General features: G+C 37.9%; 1 protein-coding gene across 2 annotated transcripts in view; it reads left to right on the top strand.

Annotated features, from left to right (window-relative positions):
* Nucleotides 1-15863, top strand: part of Gpc3 (glypican 3) — a 433306-nt gene that overhangs the window by 350467 nt on the left and 66976 nt on the right. The window lies entirely within an intron of this gene.

The following is a 15863-nucleotide window of genomic DNA, read 5'->3' as shown; positions in this document are numbered from 1 at the left end:
CCATGCATACAGCAGATTCCTCCACAAATAATTGCGTTTGACATCACAGTTGTTAGAGAAAATGCAGCGGGGGGGGGGGGATCACCATTTTCCCCACACAAGACAGCTGGAGGGAGGAAGGAGATTAGACAGGGAAATACATAAACATACCTGGAATGTGGCAGCAGGTAATTCTCTGTGTTAGTCATGATAATAACTTGCATGTTGGAATATCAATGACATAAATTCCAAATTGTGTAGGACTCAGAAACACACACACACAAACACATACACACCCGCAAATCCACACCTAGTATACTGTGGATTTACTGTGTCTGGCATGGGAAACATTGTCTCAACCTTCCTAGGTACTTTGTCCAATTTTTTCTAGAGAAGGATTTTTAGGTAATTCTCTTGGAGTTTCTGATGGCAGACACAAGAGCATTTGGCAAGGAAACACCAAATCTGGTTTGTGCTAGACTGGCTAAGATGGTAGTACGTTGTCTGATTGTATTGTGGTAGAAATTCCTATTGCTAGGAACCTTCAGAAAGGGCAGACTCTCCGACGACATTTTTAATGGGGGAGGAAAAAAAATCTATCTACTGACACTATAACCAGAAATAACTTCCTATGTTAGAAATTAACCAGTACTGCCTAAACAGAAGCCCTCATTTTTAATGCTTTGTGGCTAAAGCTCTTGGAGGTGATTCAGTAATTTGGATTTCATTTTTCCTATTAGCTTCTAGGCCGACAAAAGTTTCGTGCAAGCAAAAGAATTCAAACCAATCTCCAAAAAGTTGACATTTAAAAATTTCTGGAATTATTCCAGCACAGATGTTGTGCATTCAGTATTGAGTTTGTGGCTCCTTGATTAACAGCTAGAACACATACAGTCAGTTCAATAAATCAACACATAATACTTGAGCTCTGTCTCTAAATGTTTATTGTTTATTCAGCCACTGAGTGGCCAGGCACTCTGTTAGGCCCTGGGAATCTGGAGAGGCACAACGATGAATCAGACTCAGTTCTACCCTCCAAAACCCTTTGACTTCATAGGGGTGACAGGCAGAGACACAAGTAATTACAACGCCAGGCAGTATGTGATTGAGATTTTTAGACACATCCAAACAAAGTATTGTGAGAGTACAGAAGAAACAGTTTGATTTAGCTGTAGGAATTGGAGAAGAATTCATAGAGGAAATGATATTTGAGATAGTTCCTTGAGAATAAATAGAATGGGAAGACCATGCAAGTTTAAGAGAACAGCCTGGGCAAAGCACACAGGTGTGAGGCAGTATGCTTTATTTAGAGAATCTTGATAGTGAAAGCATGCAGGGAGTGTTACTAGTAAGGCTGGGATAGTCAAGTGTAAGTATTCAATGAGCAGTCAATACTTTGAGTCCAGAGCCTGAGGAAAAAGTCCAGACATAGAAGATTTATTTAAGAGCATCATTCACCCAGGGTACTTAAAGGACAGTATTGGAACCCAGCATCTGTTCTTTGGGGGTCCACAACTAAATTAGACATAAGGCATAGAAGTTAGAAAACAGTATGACCTTACTATTGTATGATGGTCCTATACATTGATACCAGCCAAGGGATGGATGTAGGAAAGCACAAGATACATATTGGTGATTTATCGCTTTTGAGCCCACTTGGAACCTTGGCACCCCCTTCTCCTTCACATGCCACACCCTTCCTAAACACATCCTGATACAAACCAGAAATATACTTTATGTGTCAATCAGTACTGAATGGTTGAGAAAACAGGGGACAGAGGAGAAAATGTTGGTAGACAAGGTAATAAGCAATTCTTTTTTTTTTTTTTGGTCTTTTTGACACAGGGTCTCCCTGTAGCCCCAGCTGGCCTGGAACTCACTTTGTAGACCGGGCTGTCCTTGAACTCACGGAGATCCGCCTGCCTCTGCTTCATTTTTAATCTGGAAATTGAGAAATTAACTGATCATAAATTCCAGAAATTGCTTTTTCTCCTATTTGTCATAACTATAGGACCTGTTCTCATTTTGAGATTAGCACCTCAGTACAGAGTGGAATAAGGAGGCAGGCAAAATTCTTTGCTTTTGTAAGGTGTGAGAAAAGTAAGTTTTTCTTACCCACACATAAATTCTAGGAAACAAAAACTTGTTCATCATGTATGAACATACAAAAGTACTTGAAACTTTCTGCTACTTTGAAAAGAGATATGGATTCAAGCATTTAGTAACGACTCATTTTGAATACTAGGTGGTTGCATGCCATTATTTTTGCCTGAAGAATTTCATAAATGTAAACGATAATCCTTGAGTGAATCAGTGTTGCCCCAAATTGAGTTCCCTTCTGCATAACAGTATGCAAATCCCATATATGGGCTTAGAAGGGAAGTTGGGGGGGTGCAGATTACTAGGTGTGAACTTCTAGCTCTCCCTTAGAATCTGGCTGCCTTTTAAAGCATCATTCTCCCCAGTTCATTTCCATTGCCCTGCACTACAAGAACCAGTGCACCTGCCTTGTATTGGAAAGGAAATGTGTCAAAGTGAGAACAAAATAACGACAATTGGCTCATTCCAAATCTCTGTGGGACTGAAGAATAATCACTCTTCCCACTGTGTTAAGGGGAAGGCCAAGGCAGTCTCGCTGGAAACAAGTGTTAAATTGTGGTTTGTGTACATATCCACTCCAGCTATCATTTAAATCATCCCAAATGATGCCAAGTGCTTCTATAGAAACAAGTTGTCCAGAAAACCTACCTTTTTGGACAGCAAGCAAGAGAGCTACCATTGAAGCCAAATGCAGCACACTCCCCCACAGTAAAACTAGATCCACACAACAGCACATGGTCAGGGCCTCCAGAGGAAGCATTTCAAATAAGATGTGATGCCAAAATTGCAATGACTTTGGGACATTAAAGATCCCGTGGCACTTCTTAAAAGAGTGTTTGCTTTGACCTTCTTGGCCAAAGTTCACATCTGGTAATTGCATCTGTTGACACTGGCTTCCCTTGTCCTTTCAGCTGCATACAATATTGCCTGTCTTGCATCCTGTCTTCGACTGTTGTATAGTGTTGCTATGTGCTATGAAACAGCAATCACGTTTCACCCAGTGGGAATGCATGTGGAAAGCCTTTGGGAGTAGTGAGCTATAGAAATGTTGAGTTGATAGCATTTCTTTCTTTTGTAAGCCAGGAAGTGTTAAGTGTAAGAAACAGATCCAAACACTGTTCAGAATAATCGTTAATGCGTACAGCAGAGTAAGCAGTGACCTTATGCAAGGCCAGGTATGCCAAGGGTCAACAAGGCCCATTAGAGATAGGGAAATGAAAACAGAATGGGTTTTTGAAAGTAATTTTGGAGGATGGCCTGTAAGTTCAGAATAACATGTAAAGAATTCTAGAATTTGTTGAAAGGTAGAGAACGACTCCTCATATGGATCTTCGCAATTCACAAAATGCTTTTTATATATACAAATTCATTTAATTCCCCCAATCCTATGAAGTAGGTATAACTGTCAGTGTGATTTCATAGTGGAAGCAGCTAAGAATTAGTTCAGTTCCTGCATCTGCCTAAGGGCTCCCTTCAAGCAAATACATTAAACAAAAGTGATGTAGATCCAGGTCAGCAGACTACACTTGCTTCACCCTACAGCACAAGTAACTGAATGAGTACACTAGCTGTGGTTTGGTGAATGAAGTGTGGGTGTGTATTTTAAACACTGAGTGAATAGACTTCTTGACATTCTGAAAAACTTGAGAATTTTTTTTATATGTGGAGGTTAAGGACCAATGTTAACTATTTTTTCAAATAAAGCTTTTAAAAGCAGGCTTGCCTACCTTGTCATATGATTGCACTATACTCTAGATATTTTAGATTGTCACCATTTTAACCTACTTTTGGGTTTTTCTCTGTCCCAGAGACTTCCAGGCATCATGGCTTGTCACTTATGTGTTTGTTCTTAGATAAATAATAGTATTTTGCTCCAGTAAAAGAGTACGTATAGATTGGAAATACTGGAAATTGCTAATTCTGGAAATCAAGTGGTTAACTCATCAAATGGGTTCTGTTCCACTACAGATACATTGTTCTATTTAAGTTTTTATTTTATTATATTTTATTTTATATATGTATAGTGTGTGAGTGTGTGTGTGCACATGTGTGTGTATGTGTGTGTGTTCACATGCATGTGCTCTCCTATATATTCCACAGTGCATATGTGGAGTTCAGAGGACAACTTGAAGGGAGTCAGCTTCTTGCTTTCTACCTGAGGGCCCCGGGGATCAAACTTGGGTTATCAGCACTGGTGATGAATACCTTTGCCTGCTGAGCCATCTCATAGGCCCAGATACATTGCTATATAATATTGTCTGTGGGATCCATGAGGTGGAATTAGGCAACAGAGAAAAAAGCTGGAGCATACAATAGAAAAAGTTAAAAAAAAAGAATTTGAAGCATGTTTTCTGGGGGACAAGGGGAAATGACATAAATGTTAAGAAAAGTAAGAGTTGGAAAAGAGATTTCACAAGAATTGTAACTGAGTTTAATTTAAAAGTGTCAACTTGAACTTCATGGAGCTAATGTGTTTTCAGGATAGCGGGATAATTACAGGTGGTTGAAGGTTGGAGTAGGAAAGGAGTCTGGTAAGATATCACTGGCTGAAAGAGAGCTAGTTTCCTATTGAGTTGTGCTCCAAGGGCAGGTATTTTAATTCAAGTATGAGTTCTTCGCTTGTCACATAGGCTAGGATAAGGTCTCCCTTTTGGCGAAGATATTCTAATTACTTTATTGAACTATAATTCACATTTTATAAATTCACCCACTATAAACATACAATCCAAAGACTTTGACTAAATTTTGTACAGTTGTGCAATTATTTCCCAGTCCAATTTGGAACATTTCCATCACCCCAACAAGTTCCCCCATGCCTATTTTCAGACATTCTCCATTCCCACCTCAGCCTCAGGCAACCAGTAGTTTCCTTTCTGTTCCTGTACATTTACCTTGTCATATAAATGGATTTATACAAGATGTGTTTTTTTGTGTGTATCTGGCATCTTTCAATTAGCATAATGTTTTGAGTGCTGATCTGTATTGTAACATGTATTGTCCTTTGTTCTTTTTTATTACTAAATAGTACTCTTTGTATAGCTATACTACATTTTGTTTATTCAGTCACCAATTGATGGACACTTGGATTGTTTCCCAGTTTGGACTTGTGTGAATAATGCTGCTAAGAACATTCACATACAGGCCTTTGTGTAGACAGATGTTTTTAATTCTTTGGGGTAGATTCCTGGGAGTATAATGACAAGGCCATATGATAAATATACATTTAATTTGTGAGAAACTGCTAAAGTATTTTCCAAAGTGGTTGTACCATCGTACTTTTCCACCAGCAATGTATGAGGTTATACGCTATTCATATGCTTTTCTACATCTAGTCTTGTCATTTACTGATTAGACTTTCTAGCTGATTTTATTGGTATGTAACTGTGGTTTTAATTTCTATGTCCTGGTGAGTGATAATGTTAAGCATCTTTTCATATGCACTTAGTCATATATATCCTTTGATGGGATGCCCATTCAAATAGTTCTTATGGATATCTTTGAGTTTAAATAGGGAGAGAGAAATGAAAGAATGTGACTGTGTCGGGAAATATTTTTACCCTCCCTTCTGTGAAGTATTAATCAGCTTTTGTCTCTTTTTGTACTTGTTGGGGGGAAGTTTTATTTATTTATTCGTATGTCTATTTATTTTACTTAGTTTTGTCTTGAACAAGTAAAGCACTGAAATGGTCCTCAGTAATTCACCAAGCTACACAGAGTCTACAAGGACACAGATCATCATTTAGTTGGGGTCGGACTACACTGCTTTGGGTAAGATGTTACAAGGTGCTTTTGTATGTATTAGCTCACTGAATCTCAGAGCTGTTCCATGAGGCACATATTTCATTGTTTGCTTTTTGCACATGAGGCTCTGACTAGGTAATGTGCACAAAGGGAATCAGTTGATAAAAGAGCCTGTCTGAGTCTTGTTGTTTGTCTGGGTGCTGGGAATACAATCTATGTGTTCTCCCACTGTACTGTACATCCAGACCCCTATAACTGAGTCTTGCCACCAGGCTCCAAATCTTCTATTCTTTCCAGTGGGGAGGGAAGTCACACTTAAAGGTCCACCTTTAAGGTGTCATGCTTCAGAACTCCAGCAAAGCCAAGACCAACACCTTTAGGATATCAAATGAGAATGGCTTTAGGGCAAGCTTTCAGGAAGTGTTTCCTCCCTAACCTGATTAAAATGGATTTGCCCATTTTTCTCATGGTCCAGATGTCTAGATTCTCTGTATTATGGACAGCCTGATTGTAATCTAGAAACAATAAGGACTCAGAACATCTGTTGAGAGAAGGAAATCTAATAGATGAGATGGCATATTCTCATTGGAGATTATTTTAAGAACAAAACAGTCTACTTAAACCAACAAAACAATGTCAGTTGACAAGTTGCTAAGTTATAGGTCAAAATATTGTTAAAAAATTAATTGCACAAATGAGGATACTAATATGTTTATTGATAGAGAAATGATTTTTTTAATTTATCAGGTGCCCCTAAGATTTTAGGAAATTTTATCTGAGAGAGTAGGTGGGTGAATAACAGTTCTCTGACATTCAGGGGCACATTTTAAAATGAAGTTGGTCTTCTTACTTTATAGTAACTGGAAGTACATGGAGTTTCAGGATTTAGTGTCTATATGAAAACTCCCAGATTACTTTACATTCCCAAATTCAGCATGTACACACACACACACACACACACACACACACACACACACACCCCCTCTGTTAGATTATATGCCTTGATTGGGGTCAACAAGTATAGCTATTATTACTAGAACATACATGAGAAATATAAGGCACAATTGCATTCCCCCAAAACCTTGTAAAATATGGAACAGTACAGACTCACCCCAAGAAAACAATGTGAACCAAAAGAACAACTAAATCAAACATGAGAACAATAAGAATTGTGAGAAGGAAGAGATCCCTGGAAACTGAAAGCAACTACAAAGGAAGGAGCTATTGACCCATCCACCCATCTATCATCATCTGTCTTAAATAACCTTTTTAGAATTATATATGGTCACTGTAGAAAGCTAGAAATTACCTAGAAGCCAAAACTAAACCAATTCCCCCATAATCTTACTGCTCATTGATAAGCACTGATTAAACATATACTCATTGCACATTGTGTGCTTTTAAAACAGTAAATTTTTTATATATAATAAATTTTTATTAAAATTTTTGTTTATTTCCTACAGAACAGCTAAAAAACTCTCAGTCATCTTTCTACCCCCGTCCCCAGTGGCACCCTCCCACAGCCCCCACCCCAACTGGAGCAAACTCAAGCAGACAATAACCCAGCATAGAACTAGGAAAATGAACAATAAAACAGTAAATCTTTTTTACATTACATTTATTTATTTAGTGTGTATGCACACTCTCACATGCATGTGCATGCCACAGCACTCGTGTGGATGTCAGAAGACAATTTGTGGGAGTTGGTTTTCTTCTACTGTGTGGGTTCTGAGGGCCGACCTCGGGTCATCAGGCTTGATGGTGGCACCTTTGCCCGCTGGTCCATCTTGCCTACCCTAAACTAGTAAATCTTAGTTGTTTATAAACTAAACCAAAACTCCTCTATCCTGAAAAGGATTTGTTACCACTTATTTGCTCTGGAAGTGTATGTTAAAGTGTGCTCCACAGAACTTTTATTGGTGTAATTTTTTTTTAACTTGCTCATCCAGAAAGTGTAAAAAAAATGTTTAATATTAGTAATCATAAACCACTATAAAATAGCACCTCCCATCAGAATGGCTACTATAAAAAAAAACCGAACAGAAAATAGCAAGTCTTGGTGATAGTGTGGAAAAATTAGAAAATGTATGCACTATAGCTAGGGAGGTAAAATGGTAAAGCCACTGTGGAAAAAAGCCTGCCATATCCTCACAAAGCTAAAAATAAAAACTTGATATGATTTAGGAGTTCTTCTGATTATTATATCAAAAAGAATAAAAATACAGGAATATTTGCACACCTATGTTCATAGGAGTATTATTCACAATAGCCAAGATAGAAACAAGGTGTCTATCAACATGGATAAGCACAATGAATTTTACACACAGTAGAATGTTACTCATCTTTAAAAAGACAATTCTTTCGCATTGCTACTGTATGCCTGAACCTTGAAGATATTATGCTAGGCCCATCATAAAAGGATAAATGCTGTACTTATGTGAAATATGTAGAATGATCAAAGTCATAGAAACACAAAGGAGAATGGTGGTTGCCATGGACGTTAGGAAGGAGAAAAATAGAGAGTTGTCATTTAATCATAGGGAGTTTGAGTTTTGCAAGATTAAGAAGTTCAAAAGATTAGTTGTACAACATTGTGAATATAATTCACATTTCTAAACTATACAATTAAAGTAGTTAACATAGTACATTGTTATGTTATGTGAAACCACAAATAAAAAATTTTAACTGTGTTCTGTATTGTTTTTGTTTATTTTTTAATATTTTATGTGTGTGAGTGTATTGCTTGCATGTATGTAAGTGCACCAGTGTCGTGTGAAGCCTGTGGAGGCCAGAAGAGGGCATCCGATCCCTTAGAACTGCAGTTATGGACAGTTGTTAGCTGCCATGTGGCTGCTGAGAATTGAACATGGGTCCTCTGGAAGAGCAGCAAGTGTTCTTAACCACTGAGCCATCTCTCTAGCCCCCTTATTAATTTTATTTTATATGTATGAGTGCATTACCTGCATGTATGTAAGTGCACCCATGTTGTTCAATGCCTGCAGAGGTCAGAACAGGTGTGAGATTCCCCTGGAACTGGAGTTATGGACAGTTGTTAGCCACCATGTGGGTGCTGGGAACCAAACCCAGCTCCTCTGCAAGAGCAGCCAGTGCTCTTAACCACTAGACCATCTCTCCAGCCCCTGGTTTTTGTTTTTGAGACAGAGTCTCACTATGTAGGTCTTGCTGGCCGAGAACTCATTATATAAACCAGCCTAGCCTTGAACTCACAGAGAACTACCTGCCTCTGCCTCCTGAGTACTGGAATAAAAGGCATGTACCACAATGCCCTGCATATGTTCCAAATTCTGAAATAAGAAAATGGTCTAAACAAAATTTAATTTGTTTACAGTGAGACTTTGAGAACCTTGATCTAATGTGCACTGTGACTCTGTAAGAAGAGATACACTATAAAGGGCTTTCTCAAGCTATCTGACCATGCATCTATGTTTCAAATATACTATGTGACTAGCACAATATATTAATGAAATCACTTTAGAAAATGTTATTATATCCAGGCATGGTGGCACATACCTTTAATTCCAGCACTTGGGAGGCAGAGGAAGACAGATCTCTGTGGGTTTGAGCCCAGCCTGGTCTACATAGTGAGTTCCAGCCAGCTGGGGTTACAAGGAGACCCTGTCTCAAAAAAGAAAGATAAAAAGAAAATGTTACTATAAACTCTTAGTTATTTAAGGTCTTACCCATCTAATACACGTTTGATTTCAAGGAGACACCTGAGCTAAGCCAAAGAAGGACAAGGTTTGGGGCACAGGGCTGCCTAGCGCATCTTTTTGATCTGTGCTTGTGAATGGCTCACTCTTCTTCCTGTTTGCAAGATCAGCCTGGCATTTTGGCAATGGAGAGAGTAGGCCATCAGATTTAGCAGTAGTACTCTTAAGAGAGAACTATCTTCACTATCTGATGATAGAGTTCCTTGACTTTCTTAAGGCATTCAGTCCTTCCAATTGAGATAGCCAACATTTCCAAGCAAGAAATTTAGTGCTGTACTGAGATGTGGATGGGTAGAGTGCAGAGCAAGGGAAAGGTAGTTCTCTGGGTTGAATGTCTTCATGTGTAATTCAAAACGAGAGGTTGCTGGTAAGTTTCAATGTACTGTAGTTAAGTTAAAGGAGGATGTCATGGTTAAAAGCCAAGAATTTCCTTTAGGAGCAGGTGAAAAAACAGCTGACATTTCCGATTGTTTTTCTAAGGGCTTCAAATGACTTTTCCAGACCTGAAGGCTGTAAGCATTTTATTAACATCTGATTAGCAATTATTCCTCACTGTGTTGAACCTGAAATTAGAATCTGATTTCCTGACACTCCCTCAAGTAAACCTTCAAAAACTTTTTTTTCTATGAAAGTCATTTCAAAATAATTTCCCTTTTCCTCTCCTAGCACTGTCAACAATCATAGACTCTCAGAGCTAGGAAAGACTTGGAGTTAATGTAGCCCAACTTCGTCCTTAATAGAAGGGGAGACTAAGGCCCAGAGAAGTGAAAAAGCTCCCACCAAGCCCTAAAGACTGACAGAGCTGAGAATACTTGACTGTCTGGTGCTCATTCCAGGACACTGTGCTAGCCTATTCAAATATGATTGGTAGGAGCTGCATACGCCTATGACTCCAGGTCATATTTGTTTATAATTTATTAGACAAACAAGTAACAGCAGTTTTATTTGAATGCCAGAATATGATTTCTCATAGGTAATGCAATTTGTAAGCTGAACATGAAATTTGAAACTTGAAATAAATCAGTGTTCACAGCATGTAGCAGTGTATGGTAAACTGTGGTGTAACATTTTGTTTTATATGTAAACATAGAGCAATTAGGTCAAATATATCCACTGAAATTGCTTGCTGGCTTTGATTTGTGTGGGTACCCATAGCAGATTCTGAGGGGAATTTTTGTTATGAATGATCTGGCTTTCTAGGCACTGTGTATGATATATACTATTTATAATTGATATGCACACTGTGGAGCTAAATGCAAACTGGAAAATAGTTGGCTTGATAGGAAAAGTTGTCTAGAGTATAATGGAAATAAAATGCATGTTCCCTGAGAATAATGATGAATCCTTGATCATGTCCTTACCCTAATTAAAGCGTTAGTGCTTATGTATTTAAGGCTAAATGCCTTTAACCAGCTTTAAAACCATTAGTAATCGGGGATGGAGAGATGGCTCAGCGGTTAAGAACACTGTTCTTGCAGAAGACCCAGGTTCAAATCCCAGCACCCACATGGCAGCTAACAACTGTCCGTAACTCCAGTTCCAGGGGATCCGACAGCCTCTTCTGTCCTCCGCAGGCATTGTATGACATGGGTGCACTTACCTACATGCAGGCATAACACTCATACACATAAAATAAAAATAATAAACAAAATATATTTTTTAAAAAACCATTAGCAATCAACCAACTGGTTTTTGGAAGATTTCAACCCAACTACTTTCATTTCATAGTTCTCTTCAGGGATTCTTAGGACCACGCTGGTTTTAATAGTCACTTGGAAGAAGCCATTAACCAAATAAATAACAATATTGGTTTATGAATGCAAATATTGAGACATGCAGAGTCTGCTTATTTTGGGATAGCCAGACAGTGGTCTCTATATGGAGATGTTATAAATAATATCAACAATAGCACAAATAAGAGCAAATTTAAGGATCATTAAAATGTTTAAACTTCCCGGGCATGGTGGCGCACACCTATAGTCCCAGCACTCAGGAGGCAGAGGCAGGCGGATCTCTGTGAGTTTGAAGCCAGCCTGGTCTACAGAGTGAGTTCCAGGCCAGCTGGGGCTACTGGGAGACCCTGTTTCAAAAAGACAAAAAAAATATGTTTAAACCATTGAGACTGAAAGTCAAACAGTTAAGCAGTATTCTCCTCCACACTAGACACCAGGTTCTTCATATGATCTACTGATATCAGCTCGTTTTAAGGGCGTTGATGACATGACAAACAGGACTTGTTGTAAACATTGCATTTCTGTTACCATTGCTCACAGAGCCCAAAGAAGCAGTCCCAATCTCCTCATAGAAAGACCACTTATAGAATGGATGTTTAAGCATTTAGACTTTTTTTTTCGGTATTTTGTGAGAAGGAAGTTGTTTTGGTTCGATTTTGGTTGATTTTTTTAGAAAGGCTGCCCTCAAGCTTACCATCTTCCTCCCTCACCCTTCCAAGTGCTAGGGTTACAGGTGTGCGTCACCACACTTGTCTTTTTCTTGTTTTTGTACCAATACAACCCCAAACATTGCATATGCTGTCCTATACCTGTGGAATGAAATCTTTGACTCACCCAACCAGGTTTGGGTGTGGACCTTCCTAGAATTTGTCAGACAAAAGCCAGCAGCAGTAGTTTAGAGGAACTATATAGTTATGCTACAAATATATAAGATGATACTATTTCCCTTATAAGATGAAGCCAGACATATGATGGATATTTTAGAACTATAACAGCCTCTCATACCAAGTTTCTAGCCCTGCATCCTGAGAGTCAGTCCTATAGTCCCTATTATTGTTAACATTAACGAATAATTTATCCCTTCCCTGAAAAAAAAAAGAAAAGCACAATTGTGCAGTATTTTATTCATGATTTAGGAATTATTCTGAATTTTCTATCCCAAGAATTTAGCTAAGTAACAGCCATTTCCCGGGCTTGTTTTCCAGTGTTTCCTTGTGTGTTCAGTCTCTACAGGCCCTTATCATATCAGAACTGTCTTGCTTCTCCTTGATGGCTCTTATTATATAATGCCATTTTTAGTTGGTTTTGAAACAGGTTCTTGCTTTGTATCCTAGACTGGCCTGGAATGCAATATGTAGCCCTAGCTGGCTTGGAACTGACCGTGTGGCCCAGGATAGGCTGGAACTTGAAATTCTTCTGCCTTAGCCTCCTGAGTGCTGAGGTTACAGGCATGTGCTACTGTGCCAGCTTTTACACTAGCTTTCAAAGCTTCAAATCTGTGGAGATGAAGTATTTTTAGTTCTTTTAAAATTTTGTTTTGACGTTTTACACTTTCTAAGTTTTTTTTCTTTTTGTCATTATAAATAGAATTATTTTATTGATTTCATTTTCATGGGATTTTTTGATATATAGAAGTGTAGTCGATTTGGGGGTTGTTATTGTTTTGTGATGCTAAGGCATCCAGAAAAAAATACAGTCTCTCAGATCTTATAAGTTCAGCAAGACTGTAAGATATAAAATCGATGTAAAAATACCTGTTATGGACTAGAGGTATATAGCTCAGTGCTATAGAATGCACACTGAGCAAGTACAAAGTTTGGGGTTTAGTCCTTAGCATCACAAACAATAACAACCCCCAAATCAACAAAGAGGGTAGAATTGAATTACTATGATCAGGAATGGAAGAGGGCTGGGGATGTAGCTCAGTGATACAGTGATTGCTTACCATGCACAAAGTTCTGGATTTGATGTGCACCAACACACACACACACACACACACACACACACACTCACACACACACACACACGAACGCACGCACGCACGCACCCCACAACACAGCACAGCACAGCACATTACTACTGATTTTGCCAAGTCTGATGACCTGGGTTCAATCCCTGAGACATACATGGTAGGTGAGAACCAAATCATGTTTTCTGTGAATATAATTTAATTTCTTTCTTCTAGATGACTGTTATTGCCTCATTTGTCTAGCTAGAACAATGTCAAATTTTGGTGAAAATGAATATTTTTTACTTGTTCTTTATCTTTAAAGATTTGTTTTTTACCTTTTTAAAGATTTCTTTATTATTTGTGTGGGGTATGTTAGGGGGGCACATGCACCATGGGGTACATGTGAAAATCACAGGATACCTTGTATAAAGTATAACCACATCACCAAATCTAATCTTTTTATAAAATACACATAAAAATTAAAATAATAAAATAATTTCAAAAAGATTAAATTTGGTGATGTGGTTAAACTTTACACATCTTTATTTATTTATTTTTATTTATACATATATGTGTTTACCATGCATGCTCAGGTACCTGTAGAGTCTAGAAGAGGACATTGGATTTCCTGGAACTGGAGTTACAGGCAGTTGTGAGCTGCCTGATGTGGATGTTGGGAAGAACAAGTGCTTTCAATCACTCCTCTCCAGCCCAATTTGTACATCTTTAAATAACAACTCTATTTAAGGACTACTCTAGCATTTCAGATGGTCAACATTTAATGTTTTGTTTCCGGAAAGAGGTATGAACCTATACAGTACAACTGTCAGTGAAATGGTATGTAGTACTTCCATAAGTTTAAACTAAATTCTAACATCACCATCTGAACTGACAGCATGGAGATGTTCTACTAAAAGTGTAGGACCCAAAGCACTAAGGAGAAAGTGGCCAGTAAATTCACATCATGCATAAGTATTCACTCATACACAGATAATTTACTTACTGGAAATTAAATACTTAACTGTAACAAGTAAAGTAAAACCTGGAGGGCCGCAGGGGTTTGGGGAAGGCCTGTTGCTAACCAAGTCCTTTACCATCCCCAAACATGCCCCTGCCTCAGCCTACCCCAGTTTGACATCTGTTTTTTATTCTTAGGCATACTAGTCAGAAATAAAGTTTATTTTCCATTAATTCAACTAGGAAAAAAGTCCCTTCACTTTAAGCACTAAGCATTAACTTCTTTTTATGGGTCAAACCTGCATACTGAAAAACATTACCTTCTTTTTACAGAACCACACCCAAACATGATATTGGTTTGTGAAATTTCACTTTCTAGCTCTATGGGAAATAATTATATATGCCCATTAATCCTCACATTTGTTTCTTTGCATCCTCATAATTCATAGCACATTTTTACTTCTTTGGCTAGCTGACTGGGAAATGACAAAGAAACAATACTTAGAACTGGACAAGGTTCATCTTCTCTGCCAGCTTCTCTCAAAAGGACCCAGTCTTTACCAGCGTTCTCTTAAGTACACAAAGTCTATGAATTCAGTCATCTGAGGTGCTCTTTTGTGCTTCAGGTCCTGCACTCTGCCAAAGCTTATCTTTCAGTCTCTCAAGATCTTGTTCTTCATGATTTAAAATTTCCAACTACTAGCCTCCACATTTACCAAATGGAGATCATATCAACTACCTTATATAGCCTATCACAAAGAAATAATTTGACACAGTGCTTGAGCATAACACAGATAGTAAGTAAATAAATGCTTGATTTCTTTGTTGATAGTGACTAATATTGGCTCTAGAAATGGCACCCCTTTGTTAAAGTATTCCGTTACACAGGGCCTTGTAGGGAGAATGGCCTCCAAAGGAAATTGCAGAGATGGATACATTGAAAGGAGAGATATTTTGGTGTGGGTTTGGGTATCTTTGGATGTCTATGTACTTACTTCATATTGGTAGCTATGCTTTTCCGATCTTTAAACTTTAATTCAAATTTTTCTTGTTATAAGGAAAAAGCTTTAGTATTTTAAAAGTAAAAACAAAAACCAAACCACCCAACTGGAGTTAAGGAACATGTAAAATAAATGTTGACTACAAATGAATGTCTCCCAAATGAAGACTATTTTTAGGGGCCAGAAACAAATCTAAGTATTTATGGCTTTTGGTAGATGTGGCTGTTCTTCTACTTCATTTGCTGCACCAAAGAATTTAATAAAAATGTTTCAAGAAGTTAATAAATCTGTTTTCATAAGTATCTGGAACAATATCAAGCACAAAGAATGAAAGAAACCCAAGTTTGTACATAAACTTAGAGGAATCATGAATGGCAGCAATCTATGTGGAAAAGACTGGTAGATGCATAAACATATGGTATCATGGAAAGAACCATTGGATACAAACTTCAGTTTTCTCATCTGTAAAGTAGTAATTAAAATCATTTGTTTTGTTCTGACAAAAGTGTCAGACTGCACTTGACATCCAATGTAATAACCTTAATAAGTATTTTGAAAATTACCAGAGTGCTTTTTTTAGATGTTTTATTTATTATTTTTCTTTATTTTTTGCATGTATTGCCTGTGCATAGGAGAGTGCTTTTTATAAATACAATGGTCCCATAAATAT

The sequence above is a fragment of the Nannospalax galili genome, unplaced genomic scaffold (assembly GCF_000622305.1).
Source record: "Nannospalax galili isolate Female #2095 unplaced genomic scaffold, S.galili_v1.0 scaffold371, whole genome shotgun sequence".
Classification (NCBI taxonomy): Eukaryota; Metazoa; Chordata; class Mammalia; order Rodentia; family Spalacidae; genus Nannospalax; species Nannospalax galili.
This window is presented reverse-complemented; position numbering and strand designations above follow the sequence as displayed.